We start from the raw sequence: 27,021 nt of genomic DNA, 5'->3' as shown, positions 1-27,021 counted from the left end.
CTGGTGTATGGCAAAGTGATTCATTTTTACATATATAAAGCTGGTGTATACACACACACACACATATATAAAGTGGTGTATGTATAAATATACATATATATGTATTCTTTTTTAGATTCCTTTCTATTATAGTTTGTTATAAAATATTGAATATAGTTCCCTGTGCTATAGAGTAGGACCTTGTTGTTTATCTATTTTATATATAGTAGTTTGTATCTGCTAATCTCAAACTCCTAATTTATCCCTCCCCCCTCTCTCCTCCCCCCAGATATACTGTTATTATCCAAGGTCACAGTGCTGGGAAGAGGCAGAGTGAAGATCCAAACCAATGTCTGTCTGATGCCAGAGAACATATTTTTCACCACTGTGTAATACTGATCATACTGTAAGGATCTGAGCTACTACATAGCTTGATATTCAGAGACTTCGCCCATGATGGCTTTCTCCGTGTAAAGTATGTCTTGGACAGTTTAACCTATGTTAAGAGGAAAGCAAAACACTACTTGGATTGGAACATACCACCCCCAAATGAACATCTGAATCTAGTGGCTGAATGACCAATGGCTATACACATCTCAAAGTTTCCAGACAGCTCAAATTTATGATATCTCCCTTTATTCCCATAAATATCATTCCACCTATCAGACCAAGTATCTCAATTTTTGGATTAGAAACTCTGGTTACAGCAATCACGCTGATCTTTTTAAGCCATAAACAGGGGACATTTGTCTTCACCATGAGAGTCTTTTAAGACCTAAGTGCTACTAAGCCCACCCAACACTGACCATGCTCCATCTCAGAGGACTGTCACAACTTCAAATACTTTCACATTACTGTAGTTACCTTATCCCAAAGCAATTTCTAGTGTTATTACAAAATCCCAACGTTCCATCTAGAAAATGAGAAATCATTTAAATGTAATGAACTCTTTTCTGAAAATGACAAAATTATTCCAAAGTTCATTTTGAAGAAAAAAAAAGGTAAAAGAAAAGACAAGAAGGGCCTTGTATTTTAACATGTACTTTAAAAAAAAGGTAAAAGAAAAGACAAGAAGGGCCTTGTATTTTAACATGTACTTAAAAGCTTCAATAATTTAAAAAAGTATGGTACTGGTGCAAAAATTGACACTGATATCTCTATCTATCCATCCATCCATCTATCTATCTAGCGAACTACATATATGATGCAGACAGTTACATACCAGTGAGAAAGTGACAGATTATCCCTCCTGTGGCATAAGGAAAACTGGCTTTGGGGGGAAAAATTAAGTTAGATTCTCACCTCAAACTACAGCATTAAATATATTCCACATGGTTTGAAAACGAATAAATATTAAAAGCTTAGTTTTGCTTACATTTTTTAAATGGGAGAAAAATATACAGAAATATTTAACTTTCCTTGGTTTGGGCAAGGAATGCCTAAGCACTAGAGAAATGGATGAAATCATCAAGGAAAATGTAAATACATTTGACCACTTAGAAATTAAAAAGTCTGACAGCCAAGAAAACACAAAAACACTCTAGAAAAATGGTTTTCAACAAGCACAGTAGACAGAGGATTAAAGTCTCTGATGTATTTTTTAAACTTTCAAATAATTACCACAATAGAAAACTAATAAACTTATAAACATCCATAAAACCGAGCTGTTCAATCTTACTGTAATAGAGTTATCGTCATACAAAAAAGTTAATTTCAGTATGAACGCAGTGAGACAGACATTCTCAATCATTAGAAGGAATGTTGATTATTGCTAACTGCTGTACAGAAACTTGGCAAGTATATTTAAAGGCATTAAATAGTTCATAATCTTTGTCAAACTAATTTCAAATCTAGCAATTCTGGTAAAAATCTTATCTACAAAGGTATTCATCAAAAGATTATTTATATCATTCATGACTAAAAGGAATCAAGGTTTCTTGGGGAAATGGCTGATTCCAGAGCTGAGGCATAAAATGTGAAAGTAAGCTTGGAACACAATGAGTCAAAAAAGAAGGAAACCCAGAGACTACCAAAAGACATGGATGCCAAAAGATACAGAAGTCACCTTGGAGGGGTGCCCAATAGAAAACCTGAGTATCAGAAAATTATTATAATTTGACTGCACAGCACTAAAGAAAGTAAGTAAGAGAGAGAGAAATAAGCAAAACTCATTTATCGCTTTAAATTAGTACTTAGAACATAAGAAGTAAGAATTTACCCTGCATTTAGAAAGGGAAAACTTTTCTTTTTTCAGAAGAATATCAGCTATTAAATGTAAGTGATATAAAAGAATTATAAAAATCACCACTTGAAGCTCCCAATGAAATAACTGGTTTAGGCAAGAATCACCAATGATGCTAAACACCGTTAGGTGAAAAACTGTTGGGGAATAGAGTAGTCATATGATACCAAACGAGTACCCTGTAGAAAATGTACTAATTGCAAAGGGAAAAACATACCTCTAAGTAAAGGAATCTAGTGGTCATCACCTGAACCGAGTAATCAAACTTCACATGAGTGATCATGGGACAACCTTATGTTATATCCTCCTGATGATGCAACTACTAATGAAATATCCTTGCCAAAATGGTTTACCTAAATCTAATTAAGACTTTAGACCCAACTTCAGTTTACAGGAAATCCAGAGGCTGGAGGAACAAGTTAAAGGACACTACAAGGGAATAATCAGACAAATTCAGTACCTTAAGATTATGCACGAGAATGTCTTTATTCTTGGGAGAGGCACGCTAAAGTCTTTAAGAGTGAAATGTTATGATGTTTGCAATTTACTTGGCTCCGGACGCGCAGGCTCAGCGGCCATGGCTCATGGGCCCAGCCACTCCGCGGCATGTGGGATCTTCCCAGACCGGGGCACGAACCCGTGTCCCCTGCATCAGCAGGCGGACTCTCAACCACTGCGCCACCAGGGAAGCCCCTGTAGTTTACTTTTAAATGGTGCCACAAAACAATAAAAAATACTCAATATACATGTCTATATCCATGCAGACACACACACACACACACACACACACACACACACAAATAAAAAGATAAAATATGGCACAATGTTTAAAAAACATTTAAAGTGTGGGTATATGCTGTACTATTTCAACTTTTATATATGTTTGAAATTTTTCATAATTTAGAAAAAATACTATTTATAAAAAACATCATGCACAGGCCAAAAATGATATGATGACTAATTAAATGAGAGAACAGTCACAGAGTTGATATTATACATGTATTAAACATCTTTTCAAAGAATTTCCAAACGTAGAGGCAAAAAGTCACAATGCAGTGGTAAGGGAGAAAAATAGGATGTAAAACTTTGTATATGGTATGTATAACCTCATCTCGTGTTTCATATTCATTCAACACATTTATTGAGCAATTAAAATGTGCCAGTAGGGCTTCCCTGGTGGCACAGTGGTTGAGAGTCCGCCTGCCGATGCAGGGGACACGGGTTCGTGCCCCGGTCCGTGAGGATCCCACATGCCGCGGAGCGGCTGGGCCCGTGAGCCGTGGCCGCTGAGCCTGCGCGTCCGGAGCCTGTGCTCCGCAACGGGAGAGGCCACAACAGTGAGGGGCCCGCGTACCGCAAAAAAAAAAAAAAAAAAAAAAAAAAAAAATGTGCCAGTAACTCTTCTAGCTGCATAAGAAAATACACCTCAATGTTAATAGGGTTGTCCCAGGCTATTAGGGTTATAGGAGATCCTTATTAGCTTCTAATACCTTCCTAAAATTTTCAAACTATACAGTCATTTTTATAGTAAGAATAACAAACAAGCATTTTCCTTAACAGCTGTCTTAAGAATTCAATATTAACAATAGCTGATACTGACCGAGTACCTGGCATGTGGCAGCCCCTGTTCTCCAGGCTCTACAGGGACATATCTGCTTAGCCTTCCCAATAGCTCCTGGAGGTGAGCATTATTTTTACCCCCATATATACAAAAACTGAGGACTGAAGCGTTGGTAATTTGCCAAAGGCAATGATTCTTAAAGGAGGGAGGCACTGTCCCCAAGGAACAGTTGGCAATGTTGGGAGACATTTTGTTTGTCACATTGGGGAGAAGGTGGGTAGAGGCCAGGGATGTTGTTAAACAGCCTACAATGTACGGTACAGCTCCCCACAGCAAAAAATTATCAGCTCCAAATGTCAATATTGCTGAAGTTGAAAAATTCTGACCTAAGATCACTTAGCTAGTAAGTAGTAGAGCCCAACTTTGAGCCCAGGCAGCCTGACTCCCAAATCTACCCCCTTCATCACTCTATACTGTTCTTAAACACTCTCCCATACTAACGTTTTGTCATTAAATGTGAGAGTGTTTATTTCTTGAGGGGAATTATTGGTAATAATTGCTGCCATATGTGATGCTTGGCGATTTATCAAAAAATTTAATATGAAAATGATAACCCTAAAGGTGCAAAAGGTACAAATTAACTAAAATGGCATCGGATGTGGTGTGACAGGGCATTCTATTGGTATAATTCTTTTAGAAAGCAATTTTGCAGTTTGCATAAAAATGTTAATATTTATAATCTTTGATCCAGAAATTCCACTTTGGGAAATTTATCCTAGGAATATAAATCAAAATACAGCAAAATCCTGGTGTGCAAATATATTATTTAGAGTAGAAAAAAAAGGAAGCTATCCAAATGTCTAATAATAGAAGAACTAAACAAACTGGGCACATGTGCTTGAGAGAATCTATGTTAGGGTGTGGAAAATCATGTATAGTATATTATTAGGTAAGCAAAAGAAACAGGATATAAAATCTCAGACATATGTTGGCAAGCACCTTAAATAGTAGCATCATTTAAAAGATGAAAAGGAAACACATCACCAGAGTTGCTGGATTAGGAATATAGGGTAAAGAGGGATTTCTTTGCCTTTTCTAGTTTCTGTCTTTTATTTTCAAAATTACCTGAAATATAGCTATGAACCTTTATGGAGTAAAAACTATTCTTTTATTTTTGGATGTACATAAATCCTGGGAAAGTGGTATCTTTTATTAAGGGAGGCCCTTTATAAAACCTGAAATATGTGTAAACAAGCTTATGACCTAGATGTGAGCATTTTAAAAGTAAAAAACAAATCCGAGAACAGAGCCAATGGTCCTCCCAACACAGTCTCTGCGTTGCTATTAGATGAGAAAATCTCCTCTCTGGCAATCTTAATGTCTCCTTCTCTCTCTGTAATGACTTGATGCATAAAAATTAATCTTTTCCCCCTGCTTTGATCCCTGAGCTCCTTAGCGAAGATTCCATCTTGCTCTATAACACATGATGAAGCATTTTCCCTGCTATAATGTGACAATGGCCCTACTGAGCACAACAATTTGAGTCTGAACGTGTCACAGCCAAAGAGGAAACCTTAAGAGGCAATTCCACGGAGAACTATTCGGCAAGTGCATAAAAAAGACACATTAACACAGTCTGAAAGTAGTGCCCTCAACAAAAGAACACAAAACAGAACTTGGAATGGGGGAGATGGAAGGCGGGGGGGGGGGGGGGGGGGGGGGGAGCCAAAAGGTGAGATGCTCCTGGGGTTCTATCCCCAAGCGCTGGTCATGTAGGTTCATCAGTTTTACCCAAGAAAAGAAAGCATTTGAAAACTTTCAATAAAAAAGATTGTCTGTCAAGCCTAGGAAACAAATATTCTGTAATTAGTTTACTCAATATTAAGTTTGACATCTAGAATCTCAATATTAGCAAAAATGTGATAATTATAGCTGGAAGGGTTTTTTATTGAATGTGAATTCATGTATAACACTCTGAGCGTATCTCACTCCCTATTGTTATTTCTCCTGCTGTGTTCACACGTAACTGGACGCCTTTGGGCTCTGCTCTGAAATCTGATCTCAAATTCACAGCCTCCATCCTTCCTGTTAAAGTAGTCCTAGTTCAGCAACAAGCTGACAAAGGACACCTCCACCCCGAGGGAAGATATGGTCTTGACAGATCCCGCTGACTTGGGGCACCTGAACCTTCAGGATGCCCAGGCTGCTCCAGAAGGGGCTTTCTGTATTAAACGGGGTCCCAGGTCACACCACTGCTCCACGTGGAGGGCTCTGTGTGTTTTCCAGCAACCACTGTAACCCATTTGGCTGTCAACTCAGTGAAAGAGCTTGCCAACTCAACCTCGTTACTGGCTTGAAGGGGGAGAACAGAAGCAGGGAACATGTGTTTGGTGTTAAAGTGGGTCAGGTCTGTGCAAACAGGCATTTGCTCATTTTACCCTCACAGCATCCTCATTTTTTGTTTATTTATTTTTGGCTGCGTTGGGTCTTTGTTGCTGCATGTGGGCTTTCCCTAGTTGTGGCAAGCAGGGGCTACACTTCGTTGCGGTGTGTGTGCTTCTCACTCATTGCAGTGGCTTCTCTAGTTGCAGAGCATGGGCTCTAGGCACGTGGGCTTCAGTAGTTGTGGCATGTGGGCTCAGTAGTTGTGGCGCACGGGCTTAGCTGCTCTGTGGCATGTGGGATCTTCCTGGACCAGGGCTCAAACCTGTGTCCCCTGAGTTGGCAGGCGGATTCTTTTTTTTTTTTTTAACATCTTTATTGGATAATTGCTCTACAAGAGTGTGTTAGTTTCTGCTTTATAACAAAGTGAATCAGCTATACGTATACATATATCCCCATATCCCCTCCTTCTTGCATCTCCCTCTCACCCTCCCTATCCCACCCCTCTAGGTGGTCACAAAGCACCGAGCTGATCTCCCTGTGCTATGTGGCTGCTTCCCACTAGCTATCTATTTTACATTTGGTAGCATATATACGTCCATGCCACTCTCTCACTTCGTCACAGCTTACCCTTCCCCTTCCCCGTGTCCTCAAGTCCATTCTCTACATCTGCGTCTTTTTTCCTGTCCTGGCAGGTGCATTTTTTTTTTTGATACGCGGGACTCTCACTGTTGTGGCCTCTCCCGTTGCGGAGCACAGGCTCCGGACGCGCAGGCTCAGCGGCCATGGCTCACGGGCCTAGCCGCTCCGCGGCATGTGGGATCTTCCCGGACCGGGGCACGAACCCATGTCCCCTGCATCGGCAGGCGGACTCTCAACCACTGCGCCACCAGGGAAACCCCTGGCAGGTGCATTCTTAACCACTGCTCCACCAGGGAAGCCCGCATCCTCCTTTTACACAGGAGGATACTGGGACTGGGAGAGGTTAATGACTTGCCCCACACCACGTGACTAGTGAATGGCACAACCGGAATCCGAAGGTAGGTCTGCCTCATCTCAGAGCCTGTGCTCTGGCCTCGCTGGGACTTGCTGCGTTGGGGGAGGGGAGAGTGGAGAGACAACCCACCACAGAAACAAATTAATATGCACACGTCCAAGTGTGAACTGACCACATACACCTTCTCCCAAATATCAACATATCACTGTGGGTTCCTATGAGGCAGGAGATAGATGGGCCCCAGGCTGAGCAGCTGGAGTTTGTCCCCTGTGGACAGATACTCCAAACTGAAGAGGAGGAGGGGCGGAGCCCTGCCCAGATAAAAGACCACATATTTCTCATTCTCGAGGTCAAGGAGACCTTCCCGACTATACATGCACAGAAAGGCTCCTTGGAGATCAGAAAGGGAGTGATGTCAACCTACCCATAGCCCTCTTCGCTAGAATCCATCTTGGCTAAGAGATGCACGTGCACACATGGGTGGACCCTGAGATAAGCCAAATATGGACTCGGAGCCAGGCAAAGCAAGATGATTGGCCAGAGGAAACCCGGAAGAAATGCCCCATATAAGTGATTCAAACTACCACAAGGGCACGACTCTCTCTCTGAGTCCACCCGTGTGTCTTTCCACACATACCCTTTTTCCTCCTAATAAACACTTTACTTGGTTCACTACTTCCCGTTTCTTTGTGGAAATTCCTTTTCTGCAAAGCCATATGGACCAGGGCCTTGTCACTGGCCACCGGTCTAGTGGCTAGGATTCAGCTCTGTCATAGCTGCAGACTGACTTCAGTCTCTGTCTGGGAACCAAAATCCTGCTTCAAGCCACTGCAGGCGAGGCTACCCAAGATCACCTATAGTAAATATTGAGACATGGTAATATTTGGTGGCTGGCTGGTTTTTTTGGGGGGCGGGGGAGGGAGGTGGCAGTTCTTGATTAATCCTCTAGGATTATAATCTCAAATGCCTACAGGAACCAAGCTTTTCTCAAGACATCAGGAAGAGGTGGGCATCCTAGAAAGTACAGCCCCTTCTAAACGACAGAGCTACCTGACCAGTACCTCATGTCACTATGGGCAATGTGCCCTGTGTACAGAGCTTTGTATTTTTCCAAAAATGCCAGAAACTTCTTTTGATGTGAACACTTCAGATTTGTTCTAAAGTTGGCAACTGTTAAAAAAATATTTTTTCACTTGTTTGAGCAAAAAAAACCCTGCCTGTAAGCCTGATTTTGTCTTGGCCCTTTGCATTGCAACTTCCGGTCTAGATGACACACTTGTGCCAGACCTGATAAGGTAGGAGGGACCTTAGTCAGGTCAGCCCTTGTAGGTCTAATAGACACAGCTAATTGCTCCCATCACACAGTCAGTGAAGAAACATCTTGTCCATTTTAGGCAGTGTTTGTCTGACATTATTATTTGGAAAAGGAAACAGTCATCACAAATTCTATGTTAAAATATGTACACACTTCCAAACCGATGATCAGGGAAGTGGGCAAGAGGTGAGAGGGATTTTACAGGTTAGCAAAATGACAAACTAGTTTTTAAAAAATAATAAAAGGAAAAAAAATAATAATAAAAGGCACTGGTTAGTAGTAAGCAAACGCTTAACAAGAGTCCCATCCCAACCACCAAGGAAAGACCCATCCCAGGATTTCCTGATGGGACGATTTTTTTTAGAGGGAGCCCATTTCGCACTATCCATCCTTTCCCCCACCTCTTTCCTTGCTACCTCATTACCACCTTGTTTCTCAGGATACTGATTCAGCCACAGACCAATTCCAGCTGCATTTTATTACTGAAATCCTCCTCTTGCAAATAAGGAAATTGAAACTGAAACATAATCTGGTGTTTCTAGCCCTGTGGGCTCAGGCACCCCAAAGTACATCTTCAGACAACCTTACCATCTAGCAAGATGAGTGCTCTCACACGAATAATATGCTTCAGATGGAAGCATTTGAATGCACTTTCTTGCTTATGTAAACATGCAGATGCAGGAACTTCTCATGGTGCTGTGTTGAGAAGTAAGTGGAGGAAACAAATTATAACGAGCTCAAAGATGTGAGAGAACATTTGGGAAAATCCTGTATCACCAGTTGGTTGTTAATATTTTAAAATATCTCTCCAGGGCTTCCCTGGTGGCACAGTGGTTAAGAATCCGCCTGCCAATGCAGGGGACATGGGTTTGAGCCCTGGTCTGGGAAGATCCCACATGCCGCGGAGCAACTAAGCCCGTGAGCCACAACTACTGAGCCCGTGTGCCACAGCTACTGAAGCCCATGCTCCTAGAGCCCGTGCTCTGCAACGAGAGGCCACCGCAATGAGAAGCCCACGCACCGCAATGAAAAGTAGCCCCTGCTCACCGCAACTAGAGAAAGCCCGTGTGCAGCAATGAAGAACCAAAAGCAACCAAAAATAAATAAATAAAATCTCTCTCCAACGGGCACTACCTTATAACAAATTAATGGTAGCAGAAAATGCTCCTAGTAAAGTAGCTCAAGTGTATAAATTTCTACGTCTAGATAAAACCATTTTGTGGCTATTTGTGGAAGGGAAGTTGTGGCCTCTGTCCAGTCCACCAAGAAGAGGTGTAGAATTCCATGGTCTGAGAAATTTGTTAACACATCCAAGATTTAAGCTCAGACCTTTGATTCTGTGATTTCATTGGCCATGGCATAGTTTGATAGAAAAGCTTAAATAGCATGGCCTTGCCCAGGGTCACAGAACCAGTATGCAGCAGAGTGGGTTACTCTTGACCTTGGGCAAGACCATGAGATTTAAGCTGCTATAGAGGGTGTGTCTCAGAAAAGGCTGACATGACATTTCAATCCCCACTCCACTCTTACTAGCCATGTGAACCTTAGGCAAGCAAGTTCCTTAATAGCTGCAAGCCTCATTTTCCTTGTCTCTAAAAGTAAGGGTGAAGGTTTTAAAAAATCACAGTAATAGCCAACTTATTGCTTGTATTCTCTAAGCCCAAAAGCTCAGTACTAAGTGTATTACATACCTATCTCACTTATTATTATTAACCATTAACAACGTTGATAATTTATAGTTAATTAAAACAACTGACAACAATTCCATCTTCATAGGATCATTATGATGAGTAAATGATAGAAAATGGATTAAAGCTCTTTACAAATTAAAAGACATATAGATGTTAATTATAAAATATTGTTAAAAACAAGACAACAGGCCCAAAATGGAGTCTCTAAGCCCCAGACCCTCACCAAACTGAAACTTAATTGCAGTTTCAGCTCTCCCACCAAGGGAATCTTAGAGTCAATCAGGAATCCCCTGGTCAGCACTAGTTAGGTAATCTGCCTGATAGACGCCCACCAGCCCCAAAAGGAAAGTAACTTTGCGGCAACCAACCCGTTTTTTGCCTAGTATCACTTGCTTGTCCTCACGCCCTTCTGCCTATAAAAGTCTTTCATTTTGTACAGCTCCTTGGAGCTCCTATCTGCTAGACTGGGTGCTGTCTGATTTGAATCAATTTTTGTTCAAATAAACTCTTACATTTTTTAGTATGCCTCAGTTTATCTTGTCACAGCTCTGATGTCAGAAGAGGGAACTGAGGAGACCCCCAAAAACCCACAGGAACAACAAGCAACCAGGCGTAGGTACCTGTGAGCCCGCTGGGCTCGCTGCTTTCTCACTGCCTCTGGAGGTATGGGCAAGTCCCTCTCAAATCCTAGCTCCACAGCTTTTGTTGTTATGAACTTTCAGACTTTATTTGAGCTTTTCTTTTTCCAGACTGGGTCTGGAAACCAGCTGGAGTCAGACTGGATCTGACTTAGATACTGGACCAGGTCCAGGGTCAGATGGGGTCTGACTTATGCTGGATTGGGTTTAGTGTGAGGCCTCGGGTGAGTAAACTTTTATTTTAAGGCTGAACAATCAGGTTAACCTTACCAAAGACAATCTTGAACTACAGTGGCCATAGTAGAGAACTTTTAAACTAGATAAGCTTATCCATTTAGGAGGTGCCCAGGAGGAACAGGGGTCTCAGCAAAGCACTCACTATAAAGGGTAGAGGGAAAATTATCTTTCCTCCTTTCCAGTGTCTGGTGACCAGGATGACACCTGCTGGGACACCCACTCTCTCCAGACCTGCAGACAGGATGCTAAGAAAATTGGCAGAAACCGGCAAAGGGGGACAATTCTTACCAGAGTCAGCTGTCCTAGATCTCTATCTGCGGTGATTGGTGGAGAGAGGTAGGTGAAGTTTTACATTGTCCATTCCTCTTCAAATTCAAATTGGCAGGAAAAAACATTGGTAAGAATTAGAGCTTCAGGGCTTCCCTGGTGGCACAGTGGTTGAGAATCTGCCTGCCAATGCAGGGGACACGGGTTCGAGCCCTGGTCTGGGAAGATCCCACATGCCGCGGAGCAACCAGGCCCGTGAGGCACAGCTACTGAGCCTGCGCGTCTGGAGCCTGTGCTCCGCAGCAAGAGAGGCCGCGATGGTGAGAGGCCCACATACCGGTGCCCGCTTGCCGCAACTAGAGAAAGCCCTCGCACAGAAACGAAGACCCAACACAGCCAAAAATAAATAAATAAATAAATAAACTTGAAAAAAGGCCAAAAAAAAAAAAAGAACTTTGAACCATGACTCATGAATTTGCTTATAGGTACCCACTGGCACCTTTATCCCTCAGGGATAGCTATTGCCTTCTTGTCTGTCTTGTTGTGTATCCTGAGAACTTCTCTTGGCAACCGTCAGGTTGGGGAAACCTAAAAATATGATCAGACAGAAATGCCAGTGGCACCCCATTTGCAGGTAGATATAGCTGGACAGAAATGTGGGTTGCACTCCATGTGCAGCTAGGGTCCTGCTGACTGCTGCCAGCTCTCAGGTGAATTGTCTAAGTCTTTCTTTCTTTTGCTTATCTTTGGGAGTGGCCCTGGAGCTCAGAAAGATGGTATCCTTTGCACCCTCTTTGGGGACCCCTCTTTCATCCATGGGATCATTAATACTGCCAGGAATATTTACTATTTGTACCAGTTGAAACCTGACCAGATATTAAAAATGAATTTTTTTAAAGTCTATGGTCAAAAGCTGGCCAAAGTGGAAGCTGATATTCAGAGCCTGAAAGGAACTTTTTTTAAGACCTCCCCTAATCTAAAATGAAACTATGTACCCAGAGGGAAATAAAAACATTCTGAAGGTTTTTGTGGGAGGATTTACTAAAAACATTCCAAAGAAACACAGCTCTAAATCTAGAACATAGGAATCTTTTGATTTCCCTCTTAGTTGAAGATCTTCTCTCTGATATAAAGAAGCAAATTGAGGATAATGTAGTTGGATAAGTGGGTCGGCACCTTGATATCATTCAGGTTCCAACTGAATTTTTTTGAGGAATTAAACACAACTATACTGTCTTACAAATCAAGTCTTTACAAGAATAGAAATGTGGCTCTAGAAATAATTCAAAGCCCACCTATCCTTTTTACCAATCCCAGATCCTCCCCTATCATCTCAAAAGGCTTGCGGATATTGTAAAAGACCTGGGCTTAAGGAACAAAAGTCCTTCTTGGTGGAACCTGTGTTCTTCCCCTGTGCCTTTTGAGATGTAAGCGTTCTCCCTGGTCTTCTCCAGAAACCAAGGTAATTCTTATCAGAAGTAGGAAAAACAAAGGAAAGCGTATTTTAAAAACTTGGCCTATGAAAAACCTTAAAATCTCTTACTCAGATATTAGTAAAAAGTTTAAGCCATCTGAGCAATTCACCTTAACTAATACCATTCAGCAGAAACACAATTTGTATCCAACTGTTCTCTATAAACTAGTGAGTTTTGCATTATCATTCCTGTCTCATGGCTAAAATTTAAAAGCAAAGCTGTAAGATCTCTGTTTGTATCTGCCTGTATTTTTATATATGTCTATGTATGTATGTAATAAATTTGTGACTTTTTTCTACCTGCAATGGTATTGCCAAAATTAATTTGTAATGAGCTTTATTTACTTGAAAGGCAAACATTGATATAAATCAAGTATACTCTCAGAAATACAGAAACTAACCCAAATGTTTTCCAAGTTCATGTGATCTAGGATAATCTTAAGTAAAAGATAGTTTAAATTCGTTGGTTTAATTACAATAGGCATGTCACAGAGTCATCAGCATTAAATGTAATACTTCTATCTAGGTTACTCTGTTACATAATCTGTCAGCAAGAAAGATAACCTAAGATGATGGCTACCTGTATAATGCCTCATGAAATTTTCATGACTAAACTAAACATAATTGTTAAGAACAACTGAATTAAATAGATGTAAGAGAAGGTTTATAAATGAAGTTTTCAACAATAATTATGCTTTATGCCATGTCTACTTAAAAATAGTTTCCAGAGTCTTTTCGGTAAGTTGATATCTTAAAGTTATACTGAGATGAGTTAAATAACGGAAAGTCATTGAATATCTAGATCATTTCCAAATAAGATAAGATAGTGAAACATAATTACTGAACATAAGTTTATCCACTTTTGGCTTCCTTTAACAGAGGAACTAAAAATATTTGCGTCTATTAGTAAACATGTTTTGGGCCACATTAGAAAACTTACTATGAGGAAGAACATGCTTCTAGAAATTATGAAATGTATTTATAAATTTGCCAAGCCACAGAATGCTAGTGTAACAGATAGTCCACAATTGCTTACTTCTTAGTTTTCACTATGAATTAATGATTCTAAGGGTTAAAAATTCTAATCAACTTACGTAATTAAAGCTACTTAGAAATAGTAAGGGTGAAAGGAAACAACTGTGCCTAGAAAAGTAGGTAAGGAAAGTAAAATTATTGCTTGCTTCACACAGAGAAATTTAAAAATATTAGGACAAAATCTGAATGGATATAAAAAAGTTGTAGAAGTGTGTGGAAAAGGAATCTTGGGAAAGAAAAGAAATTTTATGTGTGGTCAAGCTGATTAAGATTAGAATGGATTCATGTATATTTTTCAAGAATGAGTTTTAATATCAAAAGTACACTGGTGCAAGATGAGGATTTAGTTTTCTCTCTGTTAAAAGGACAAAGCTTTCTTAGATTATTGGTCTCCTCTTAATATGAAATCATAACCAGAGGCTTTTCTTTACCTGTTAAGTAATCTGCCTGGACAGCAAAGATGTTGTCTCTTACCAAAATAATTGACTGCTTCACTTGTCTTTATTAGGTCTTTGATTACTTAAGAAAACCCAGTCTTCTCAATATTAAAAGAGCGAAGTTTTGTTCACAACTGTGGAACTTTCTGTATTTGCCTTTAACATCTTCTGCTGTCACATTGGTTAAATAGATCACTCAGTATCATTTCATAATGATGTGATCTGATTTAATCAAATGTTCAAAACTTCTGACATTTTCTCAAAATCAAATTCTAAATGGAGTCTTGTTGACCTCAGACTAACTTTGAGATTTCCTGGAGGGTCCCTGGGAGATCTCAAAGGATGTGTCTCTCACCCTGTAAAAGAGAGATTTTAAACTAATTAGGTTTATTTGGTTCATTAAATGACATGGGAAGCACTGTCAAATAAACCTTCTTAGGTTATGTTGGTATGGACGCATGTTATTAATATGTGTTCTAGAAATTGTATGAAATGCCTAAAAATCTAATATGTCCTGGTATAATGTCACCAATCATAATTCCAGTTATTATCTTAACATGTTGTACGTCACAGAAATAACCAAATTTCCTTATCAATTCCATTATAATGAACTCTCATCAAATCTTTAACCATGGGCATGTTTAAATCTGTTGTCATTCACAGACAGTTACTGTTTTACTCTGACACTCTTGCAAAAGTGAGATTCATGGAAAGGACCCTATCAAGGACTCTTGATCACTGACACGGCTGCCAAATCAAGGTGTTGAAACTTGGGTGTGTATTTCACAACTTGGGAGTGTTATTTCGCAACTGAAGAAGCCTCTACCTGACTGGTCCTGCGCATGCAGGGGAGCTCAAAATCAAATCGAGTAGGAAGAGAAGTAGCTTATATGAGGTAGACTGCTTTCTCCCAAATTGTTGGATTGAGAACATTTCTTTCCATTCCTCTGTCCCTCTCTGACCATCCTTTTCCTCATTCTCACAGCATGAAGGTCTTTATGATTCTCTTGTTCACCTTTTGTCTTGCTCTGGCCTGGAAAGATAATGCCATTGTTTACATATCTCAAGCCATTGCAAGAGGAGGTAATTCAGCTTCCAAATGACTGCTGGATTTGCCATGATGCTGGTGATCCTGTAATTCTGTCCATCACAAACTTCTCACTGATTTCCAATGCCTCAGTTTCTCTGCAACACACTCAGCTCTCTCTAGCCTGTCAGATTCCCTCATCCTGTAGGTACATTTCCCTGCCTCTGATAACAATTCCAAGCCCAGGGAAACTGGCATCCAGGCTCTATACAAAGAAAGGAACCCGGGGCAAAGGTGAATAAAACCAGGTTCAGTCTACAGAACCTTCAATTTTACTGGCCTCCATGGCCGTCCCCTTTCCAATTCCAAGCTACAGACTCAAATGGGAATGACCAGGAGGCATTCATGATTCAAAATTAGCCTTCTTTGATAGATCCTTACTCTCCTGGCTAGGAGTAAGTGCAAAGGAAGCCATGATCAGGAATCTCTCCTTAACTTTTGAAGACACTGCAGAATCTGCTGCTAAAGGAATAGCTGACCAACAGAATTCCCTAGACTCTCTGGAGGAAAGTGTTCTTGATACTAGCATAGCCCTTGATTATCTTTTAGCTGAGCAAAGAGGTGTTTATGCTGTGGCCCACACCACCTGTTGCGCTTGGATTGATACTTTGGGGGAAATTGAGACTCAGCTTATAAGATCACTGAAGAAGCCAGTCGGCTTTAGGAAAGTGACTCCTTCAGCGGGGGTCTTTCGTTGACTTATTTGATTCTGACTGCTTTGGGTCATGGGGACCATGGCTCCAAAGTGTACTCCTGACAATGGGAATTATCCTGCTTATAATAATCACAGTAGTCTCCCTGGTGTGCTGTTTTCTCTCAAAAGCTCTAAGTGCATCTTCACAGCTGCTAACTACCAAGCAAATCATCTCCCTAAGACTAGAATGTCAGAAAAGGAATGAAGAGAATGACCGACTTAAAGAATGTGAACCCAACATCACGACCTGTGAATGCCACAGAGCGTCAGCAGAAAGGGCGAGAAGTTTAGAGCAGCAGCTGGGAGTAGTGTTAATGCCTTAAAGTTTGATCGCATCTCCCATTTAGGCTGAGAGTCTGATCAGAAGGGGAAACTGTCAAAAACAAGACAGTAGGCCCCAAATGGAGTTCTTATGTTAAGTCCCACGTCACCAAACCAAGACTGGATTACAGTTTCAGTTCTCCCAGAAATGTCTTAAATGAGTCCATCAGGAATCACCTGGTCAGCACTCGTTAGGTAATTTACAGACCCCTGCCATCCCCTAGAGGAAAGTGACTTTGCAATAACCAACCTGCTTTTTTGCCTAGTATAACTTCCTTGTGCCCACTCTCTTCTGCCTATAAAAGTCCTTCTATCTGCTAGATTGGATGCTGCCCAATTCAAATCAATTTTTGCCTGAATAAACTCTTGAAATTTTTTAATATGCCTCAGTTTATCTTTTAACAATAGGCAATAAAATTTTAGAAGCACCCAGGGAAATCCATGGATCACAAAACTCTTATCTGTGGTCTGAACTATCTTTATCAGGGATCCAATTATCTTTTACTCCAAAATTGCCACAGGGTTTAAAACCCCTGGACCTGGAATCTCTATTTGCAGATTTTACTGGTCTAAATATCATACCGAGGGAAAAATGCTGGATCCTAAGTCTCTTCCTAGGCCTGAGTTTTGCCTGGGCAGAGGATACAGAAAGAATACATGGTCCCTGAAATCTGGGGAGGTGGGAGGAGCAGGTAACAGTTGGTGTCACAGAAAGGGGTATCATACCAAAAGGAGGGCTGAAGCCAAACTGGCTGGCTTTGAGAATGGATTTGTCTTAATGGACAGAGATGAAGCTAGCAATAATAATAATAAACACATAACAGATGTTTCTTCAATCATAGCACAGGGTATTTCATCCTATCAACGACTCATGTACCTGCAACACCAGCATACCGGGACATTTACATCAGAAGTACCAACTTCAAATTTAAAAAGCTGTGAGAATAAATCTATCAAAAGTTTTCATTAATTTGGACATCAATATGTTGGAATGTGTGGTGATTTGAATGAGAGCAAGGCAGACGCTCCCCTTTGCTCGGCAAACTGCCTCTTCATTGATAATGCAAATTGTGACTGCAAACAGCATCTCTGGGGGGCGTTTAAAGTGCTTAAGGGAACACACTGCGCACTTCAGAAGCACTCCTTTTATATGCAATTAGTCTGTTCATGACACGTCATTCTTATCTATTCATTAAAGTAAGTCCCTGGCTTAGCTGGAGGCATTTTATGGATTTACAGACTCGTGGAAGCACAGAACTCGTGGGAGCCTAAAGGTCATCCAGTTCACGACCCCGCTGGGGTCACTCCTTCCTCCAACATCCATGCCTGGGCTACCGTCATCTCCGAACCTGTCCAGTGAGAGGCCACTCTTGACCTCTGCTGGCTGACCTTGGAAAGGCCATGAACTCTGGAGTCAGGAGGACCTGCATCAAATTCCAGCTTAATCCTTTACTAGTTACTCAAGCCTCAGTTTCCCCCGGGGAAGGCTGCGTGCACTGTGGCTGGCAGGTAGCATGGTCTCAAAAATATAAACGTACATTCATGGTTGTCCCAGGGGTGGGATGGAGAGTGAGGACAAATGGACAAGAGATTACTTTTGGGGGTAATGGAAATGTTTCACACGTACATTGTGATAATGGTCCCACAATCTGTAATTTACTAGGAATCAGTGAACTATCGACTCAAAACAGGTGAATTTCATGATTCAGTGAACTGTCGACTCAGAACAGGTGAATTTCATGATATGTAAATCATGCCTCAATAAAGCTGTTAAGAAAACAAGATATAAAAACACACAGGAACTTTTTTAAAATTAAAAAACCCAAGGTGCTAAGCACAGTATACATGAAATAAAAGCTAATTTGGGGTATTGTGGGAGAAAGTATATGTGGTTAAAAAGTAAAAAGAGTTTTAGAAAAGCTTCTGCTTTGTACTCAAGAAAATTAAAGAAAAATTGTCTTTATGAAAGATAAAGATCATAAGACAGACTTTAAATAATATATAATACCGTACGCTAACACATATATATGGAATCTAAAAAAAAAACGTTCTGAAGAACCTAGGGGCAGGACAGGAATAAAGACGCAGATGTAGAGAACGGACTTGAGGACACGGGGAGGGGGAAGCGTAAGCTGGGATGAAGTGAGAGAGTGGCGTGGACATATATACACTACCAAACGTAAATACATAGCTAGTGGGAAGCAGCCGCAGAGCACAGGGAGATCAGCTCAGTGCTTTGTGACCACCTAGAGGGGTGGGATAGGGAGGGTGGGAGGGAGACGCAAGAGGGAGGGGATATGGGTATATATGTATATGTATAGCTGATTCACTTTGTTATACAGCAGAAACTAACACACCATTGTAAAGCAATTATTCTCCAATAAAGATGTTAAAAAGAAAAGAAATATTAATATATATATATATAGTTCCACGAGCCCTTAAAAGAAATCCATGAGACCAATGTGTTTAAGAATTCAGAATTTTTTGAATTTTAGAAAATTAATGAGGCATTTTCCATAAATTACATAACACCCCCAACAGGGTGTGTGGCAGCAGCTCATAATTAAACACATTAATATTTCTTTAATGAAATGTATGAATATTCATACTAAGGATAAATACAAGACTATAAATAGATTCGTGTCAGTTCAGGCCTGGTTTTGCCAGCCAGGGAGTTTGCTACAAACTTCAGAAAAAGATTGTTTTGTCAGACTCTTGGGATTTCAGGAATAAGGACTTGGGGCTGTGGTTACTGCTGTCATCACACTGCACACAACCTTGCCTATCACAGGATAGATTCTTTAGGGACTGTCACTCCCCTCTCCCCTTCTTTCTCCGTGTCTTATCCCCAGACTGTGACAGTCTCTCCCAAGAGAGACCCTGAAGTTGACTAAGTTTGGGGTTAGATTGGAATTTTTTGTACTCCCACTACTGAGCTTAGATGAGAGTGAGATACTGAAAGGTAACAGGATAAGATGGAAAATTTTAATGGAAAGTACTGTTCAGGATGGGGTGGGGAGAGAAGGAAGGAAGCCAAATTGTTTTAACTCAGGATCAAGGGTAGAAAGTATACCCTTAAAAACTAGCCCACAAGCACAGGAAGCTGAGACATGAACAGTTCAAGTGTAATTCATTGGTAGGTTCTGTATCATTTACCAAGCTTGTTTATTTCAGAATTACCTTGCAGAAGTTTATGAAGCCTTGCAAAGGATTTACCACCTGCTCTTTTCTACCTTTGATACACTGTGTGAGCGATCCCATCCTTCTGCCTCCACAAAGGGACCCTGGGTCAGCAGGGGTCCAGGATGCTACAGCACCACAGCTAAGAGAGCCAGACTTTCCCCTCAGTCTGGTGACAGTGATGTGACAGCCCACCATGGCTGGGCAGACCGCACCCTATGACCCTGAGCTTCAGAGCAACTCTCTTCCACTAGACTCCGAACTTCTTAAGAGCAGGGACGCTGTTAGTCAGTATTTTATTTCCAGGGCCTAGTGAGCTTCTCAATAAACACATGCTGATTAATTGAATGGATGAAAGAATAAATCTAGTGTCAAATGAAAGTAGTTTTATAGTTGACCGTTTTGCAAAGACAGCCAACCCTTGCTCTAGGATCGAGAAATAGTTCACCTGAAAGATGCAGATCCTTGGGTTCACCTCATGCTACCCCACACGATATATTCTAATAAACTGCTTCTCCTCATGGATACCCAGCCTTAGGAGCTGTGGGACGTGAGCCAACTATGGGCATGAATGGAACGGTACACGGGCTCCTAAAAAAGGAATGCAGCTTCTTCATACCCAACTTCCATCCAAGGAATCATTAACCACCGGCAAGGCTAGAAGAGCATGTGTGTTTTTATCTTCCCCTTCACATTGACCAAGTTCACCGAGTTATACGCCAAGGCTGCTCCCCATTTTCTACATGGGAGGGGCTTAGGGGCTGGGGCGTGCAGGTAGAGACTTGTGTCGGTGCTGAATTTCCACAGCAAACAAACAGTTTGTGTGCTATAGACGGTATATTTATCTCGGTTGTTTTGGAGACACTGAGGAGATTCCTGAGTGTCTGGTAAGGCCTCCCCAGCCAACCCGTAGCCACCATTTTAGAGAATCACAGCCTACTCCATTCACATGCCAAAGGGAATTCAATAAATCAGTATTCAAAGTATCAGCTTTTTCCTTGGAGCTGTGTCTACCTGATCACCATGGCTCCCCCCATGCCCCCCAACCAAAAAAAACACAATTTCATCAACTCACAAAATCGGAGACTCTCAGATCCAGATGAGGCCTTTAAGATTAACAGACCACCCGCGTGGTTTTAATCCCCTGCCCTGATGTACCCTCCAGGCGCAAGGAACATGGACAGACGGCAACTTTAGGAAGTTCCTGATACATGCCCGGCATTTCATGCATAAGCAAGACACTTTGTTTACATGAATTCATATCCTTGTAAAAACAGGTACTTACCTCGATTTCCCCTCTGTTCCGTGGTCGAAGAAACTGGGACTCAGACACGTTGGGTGACTCGCAAGTGGCCCACGGCTGATGAGTCAGAGTGAGATGTAAACCTGCAGAAACTCCGAAGACGGTGCTCTTCCCGCAAGTCTGTGCCCCACGGTCAGCCAAAGGGCTGGCTCCATCCACTGTAAGCAATAAAGAGTAGGCATCACGGTCTTTGCGCCTTTCACCCACTGCGTCTGGCCCTACGAGGCCTCGGAGCTCAGGACTAGCGACTCTTGCGTGGCCAGCCCCTCGGATGGCTGAAGACAGATCTCAGGTCCACTCCCTTCCTCGGACTCACAGCCCTTTCAGCTGTTACCCCAGCCAGGTGTCTCCTGTCAGTGCGCTTCTCCTCCGCCTGCGTGGTGCGCAAGGAGGGGAGGCGAGGGGAGAGAACCGTGAACACGTGTGGTCGATTGTGCCGTGATTGGAAAAGCACAGAGAGAAATGGCTTTGTCTTTTGAGACCTCTGAGTCTGAAGCCTGTGCCTGAGAAAGGTGCTGTCTCTGTTTCTCCCTTATCTTGGTGGGGGGTAAGCAGACAGGTGCACACGGATGGACTGGAGATGCGCCCTGCCCTCCCTGCCTGCCCCACAGAGCAAGGGCCACAGACGCCTATCTTTATAGCCGCTTTTTGGAAAGCTTTTCTCCTGCCTGCTTCCCTTCCTCCCTCCCTCCCTCCCTTCCTTCCTTCACACGGCACCACATTACAATTCCAGGGAACTCAGAATCTAAAAGTCTGGGTTCAGAATCTGGTTTTGCGACTCACTCACTGCAGCTTCTCGAGCCTCAGTCTCCTCACTTCTGCAAGGATGATTAGAATGACCCAGGACCCAGTGCTGACAATGCAACTGGAGGAAGAAGCATTCTGGAACCATAAATGCTGTACACCACGATGGCCGCTTACTGACTGCATAAGTAGGGAATTACCGGCAATAAGTATTGACTGCAGCCCAAGGCTTATTTCAAAGGCTCTGCACACGTTCTCATAGGTTATCTCATGTGGCGTTAGGACTGGAAGGGATGTGGTCTGTAGCTTTCAGTTACCATTTAATAGTAGCAGGAGAAAAGGCAGGGCCAAGGACGTTGTTTTGGGCAGTAGTATATAAAGATCTCCATTCACTGGGCTGTGGTTCTGGGACCTTCAACAGAAACGCATTATGAAAGTGATGGAACTTAAACATAAGCCATGATACACGCAGCCAGAGAAGATGACATTGTAGAATATTTAATGACATGAAAAGATAGTCCTAACACTTTTAAGTGAAATAAGCTGGTTACAAAACAGAATATAAATTACGATCCTTTCATGAACAATATAGGTTTACACAGGAGAGGATGTGTTTGCTTTTGTTATCTCCACTTGGTAGAGCCATGGGTGAATTTTATTTCTCCTTGCTATTGGTATTTCTTCGATTTTCTGCAATAAGATGCCTTTGCAAGAAAAGATTTTTATTTTCTTATTTATTTATTTTGGCCACGCTGTGCAGCATTCAGAATCTTAGTTCCCTGAGCAGGGATCGAACCTGTGCCCCCTGCATTGGGAGCGTGAAGTCTCATCCACTGGACTGCCAGGGAAACCTCGGGAGAAGTTTTTTAAATAAATAAACTCAAGCAAGTCCAAATTGGCATGTTCACTAACTTCTAGTGTCCAGAGCATACTGCTTGGCCCAGTTACCCTGTTTCAGTTGTTCTTTCAGCGACTGCACGGCTGTATTTCTTGTAAATAAACCACATCCTTACGCATGGATTCTAAGAAACTCAACCCGTACCTCAGCATCAGTTGAAAAGTAAATCACTCCCCTGGCTGCCCTGAAACCCACTGTCTGCGGACAGCTTGTACCTAGGTGACTCAATGGCTACACCAGGCTGGTTTTGAAGCCTGGTAGAAATGCTCAGCCACGTTTTATAACGCACATATGGATGTATTTCCATGAGAGCAAAGGTGAGTAGTAATCACTCTTTATAATGCACATCTGTGTACACGTGTTTCTACTTGGCAAATTATGAATTCACAGGGGCTCTTAATATCCAGGTAATCTATACAGAATGGTGAAAGTATGGTTTAGTAGAAGGTCAGTGGACTGAGAATGAAATATTCATTCTGGTCATCCTCTGCAACTTGTTCAAGACCATTCAGCTGCACGTGCCTCAGTTTACTCATCTATGTGGGAGCCCTAGCTTGGCCTAGTGGTGCAGCAAGAACCTCTCAAGAGCCAGAGCTGAGTCTGGGTCCCAGCCACGTGCTTTGGTGGTTGTGTTATTTCACCTTGTGATCCTCAGTTTTCCTCTCTGCCTAAGGGGCAGCAACGCCTCCCTCATGGAGCGCTATGCGAGGCACACAGGAACTCTTCTGTAAATGACAGGGAGAAAGGCCTGGCAACTGCATCTTTCCCTTGAATGGAGGAGAAGAGAATTGGGTTCCTTTTTATTTCCCCACTGAAGTTGTGCAGAGCGCCATGAAGACACAACATTGAACCTCAGCAACAAGGTACATGGCCCACCTAACACGCACCTGCCATAAAAGGGTCTCACGTCTTCAACAGAGTCGAGCAACAACTTGCTCCGAAGACATGCGTTATCTTGGTAATAAAGTTTCCTCCTTCCAGCAATGAAACTTTTAAATGTTGACGATTTTAGATAAATTTCTTTTATTTTACAGCAATTACCCATTATCCTGACTTCTTAAACTGAACAGACTGACCTCCATGCAACCTCCACTGATGTCACAGGTCCCCACTATTATGCTGTGGGAGTGGCAGCTCTCTATCTGCCTTAATGCTTGGACCCCCTCCCTTCCTGGGCTCTAGATTTTTTTTCTTTTGCTGCTATTGCCTCTGCCTTAAAAAGCAATCCTTATCACCTTCTAGTTGCAATGAAATCAGTGCTATAGGATTATCCAGCGCAAACTCCCTCTTTGAGAAGTAAGAAGCAAATTTGGAGAGGCGAAGAGAAGCCACGGAGATAGTCTCCTCGAAGTGTTTAATCGACAATGGAATCGGAAGCCGAGGGAAAGAGCTTAATACGAATTTCATGGTAAATAAAAATCAGCAAAGATCAGATGAAAGTCCGCTGGAAGAATGGAAGCACGTGGCTTGAGTCCAGCCACTGTGTGTGGTACTTCCTTTTCAGAGACCCTCAGAAATCTTTTCTCTATAACTCTGGGTTCAAGAGGGCTGAGGGAGCTGGGAAACTGACATCCAGGTAAGAGAGGCCACCTATATGCACAGACACACACACTCCATACATGCACACACAGTTACGCACCCACACACAGATCGGGGAGGAGACTGGGTATCTGTATGGGTTAGCTCGACGAAATGAGCCCGTTTAACCCGTTTGGCTTAAACAGGTCTTGTTTTAAATGACGCACTTTGAGATAACCTGCGGGAGATCTGTGCACTGAATGTGTTAAAGGGCTTGAGAAATCTACACCCATAGGGTAGTCAAATCCTCACTCTCATTTCCTGCCTGTTCCAGCAACAACTGCCTCAAACGCCTATCGAAGAAACCTGCCTCTTCTCTCCAATACCACAGAACGCCTGCCAGCCAGGGAACAAATATGAAAACTTTAACAGCGTCTCAAGAGTGTTCCCCCTTTGCTCCTCACCAACTACTGACAATCAATGTAAAAGTAATCCTAGTTTTTATTTGAAGCTATCTTGGCTTTAAAAGAACCTTCCAAAAAATGATTGATGCGATGAATTAAACCCATAGGGAACCCCTGCAATCTGCTTTGAATAGCAACAAATTCCTAACAGTATCTTCAACGCCTGCAGCAATGAAATCTAATCTCTGGTCTCCTAAAGGTCAAGATTTGCTGTCTGGTAGCACGGCTCAAGAGTAAAGGCTCCCTAATGCTGTGCTAGGCGATTGCTTTGCACTCCAAACAATGTCAATTTTGTCCAAGTAGCTGCAGATGTGTCTAGCATTAAGTCAGAATGGTGTCAAGGGCCCTTCTTGAACACCGGCTGCTTCTCAGAGAGACTGGTCCTAAAGCCCTAGTCTATTACAGTCCATGCCCAAAAGGCAGACATTTAAGGCTTAAAGGAGGATGGAGAATAAAGCTGCATTAGATTTTTTAATGTTTCTGAGTCAGGAGACCCAGGGGAAGAAATCCTCTGGCGATCCAAATGTCCTTCCCTCTCCCCTCCCATCACCAACCGTCCTTTGGATTTCCCCATTAAGGTGCTGCCGCAATATCTATGAAGTCCTACCCCTGAGCTGCCTTCCTGATAAACCATTCATCACCGCTCTGGCCCGTTCTAGCTATGGAAAAGCTATAATAGACTAATGCACCCATTACATTAAGAAAGGTATATGTTACAGGAAGTAATGTGCCAAGGGGAGGCATGAGGTGGGGGTGAGGGAGGGAGACTGAATCAACCTCTGAACAGAGTGCTCAGCGTAATGAAGTCTGCAGATGCATCAGCTCCTCCACCCCCAGCCTTATGAAGAAGACATGCGCCGCACCCCCCCCAATAAAATACACTTGTTTAGTTTGAACCTTTTTTTTTTTTAAGCAGGAAACCATTACAACTGATTTGAAAGCATTCTTAAACTAGAAGATCTGGATGAAGGTATTTCGGTTTCTAAAACTGGTAGGGCTGAGTGTAAATCAAGTAATAATTCCCATATTTTAATGAGAAGAGAAATCTGGATTTCTACTCTGGGAAAAGTCTCCAGAGTGTTGAATGTTGGCTCACATTTCTAAAAGCACGGTATAGGCCACACAAAATTCAGCTGCCTACCCCATCTAGCCCTTGGGATGCCATTTGCAATTTCTGCTTTAAACCCATTTACAGCTTAGCTTACATGGGTAGTTATCTGACTAATTAGAAGTTTAATGGAGAGATCGAGAATGGTGGAGAGGTAGCATAAGATGCGCCTGAACTGGACCAGTTTGGGGGAAATCCAACCTGCATGTCCATGTAGGCCTGCAGATTGAGCAAATCCCAGGATTTAACCTATGGGAGTGGGTTCAAAGATTTCTTATTCTAAAAGTGGGGATAGGGGCATAGCAAAAGAGGTCTAAAACTAGGAGATGTAGCTAAAGAGGTTAAAAAAGGTGAATTGTAAACCACTATATACAGAATGGATAAATAACAAGGTCCTACTGTATAGCACAGGTAACTATATTCAATATCCTGTGATAAACCATGATGGAAAAGAATCTAAAAAAGAATATATATATTCTTGTACATATAACGGAATCACTTTGCTGTACAACAGAAATTAACACAGCATTATAGATCAACTATACTTCAATTTAAAAAAAAGAAAGATGAATTGTGAGTGCAGATAGCCCAAGGTCTAAACCAGGCATGCCGCGATGCACTGAATGTGTGTGTCCCGCCCAAACGCATATGTGGAAGCCTGAATCCCCAACGTGATAGTATTGAAAGGTGGGGCCTTTGAGAGCTAACTGGGTAGGTTTGGATGAGGTCATGGGGGTGGAGCTGCCCATGGAATTGGCGACTTCTCTCTCTCTCCCTCCCCCACCCCCCCTCTCTCTACCATGTGACGAAACAAGAAAGCAGCCATCTGTAAACCAGGAAGAGGGCCCTCGTGTTCTCACCCTGATCTCACATGTCCAGCCTCCAGAACTGTGAGAAATAAATGTTTCTTAAGCCACCCAGTCTATGATATTCTGTTATAGCTGCCCGAACTGACTAAGACAGATGCTAAGCAGGATTGACCACACCTGCCAACCCCAACTGGCCAGGGTACCAGGTTGCTGAGGGGTTTGCGAAGCTGGGAGGAAAGAGTGCTAAGGTAGTGGTGTCTCCAGTGCAGTGCCCTTGTTAACCCTGGTCTGAAAGAGCCTAAAATTAGAGGGATTACCAGACAGTTAGCTCTTCCTCGGGCAGGCAGGGGTTCCACTTTCACCACATAACCATGGCCCCTCAGAATGACCCTGATTTGTTTTTTGTTTTGTTTGTTTTTTTAATCGGGGTATAATTGCTTTACAATGTTGTGTTAGTTTCTGCTGTACAACGAAGTGAATCAGCTATATATATGTATATACACACACACATATATCCCCCCACTCTTGGATCTCCCTCACCACCCACCCCACCATCCCACCCATCTAGGTCATCACAGAGCACCGAGCTGAGCTCCCATACAGCAGATTCCCATTAGCTATCTAGTTTACACATGGTAGT

At 42.3% G+C, this 27,021-nt stretch overlaps 1 protein-coding gene across 2 annotated transcripts in view; it reads right to left on the bottom strand.

The window, feature by feature from the left end:
* Positions 1-27,021, bottom strand: part of BNIP2 (BCL2 interacting protein 2) — a 225,836-nt gene that overhangs the window by 183,711 nt on the left and 15,104 nt on the right. For both annotated transcript variants that reach the window (XM_079912509.1, XM_079912508.1), the window contains exon 5: positions 20,823-20,998. The gene's annotated coding sequence lies outside the window, so the exon portion shown is untranslated. The remainder of the gene's footprint in view (positions 1-20,822; positions 20,999-27,021) is intronic.

This window comes from Stenella coeruleoalba (genome assembly GCF_951394435.1).
Source record: "Stenella coeruleoalba genome assembly, chromosome: 2".
NCBI lineage: Eukaryota > Metazoa > Chordata > Mammalia > Artiodactyla > Delphinidae > Stenella > Stenella coeruleoalba.
Note: the sequence above shows the minus strand (reverse complement) of the source record. Positions and strands in the feature narration are given on the sequence as shown.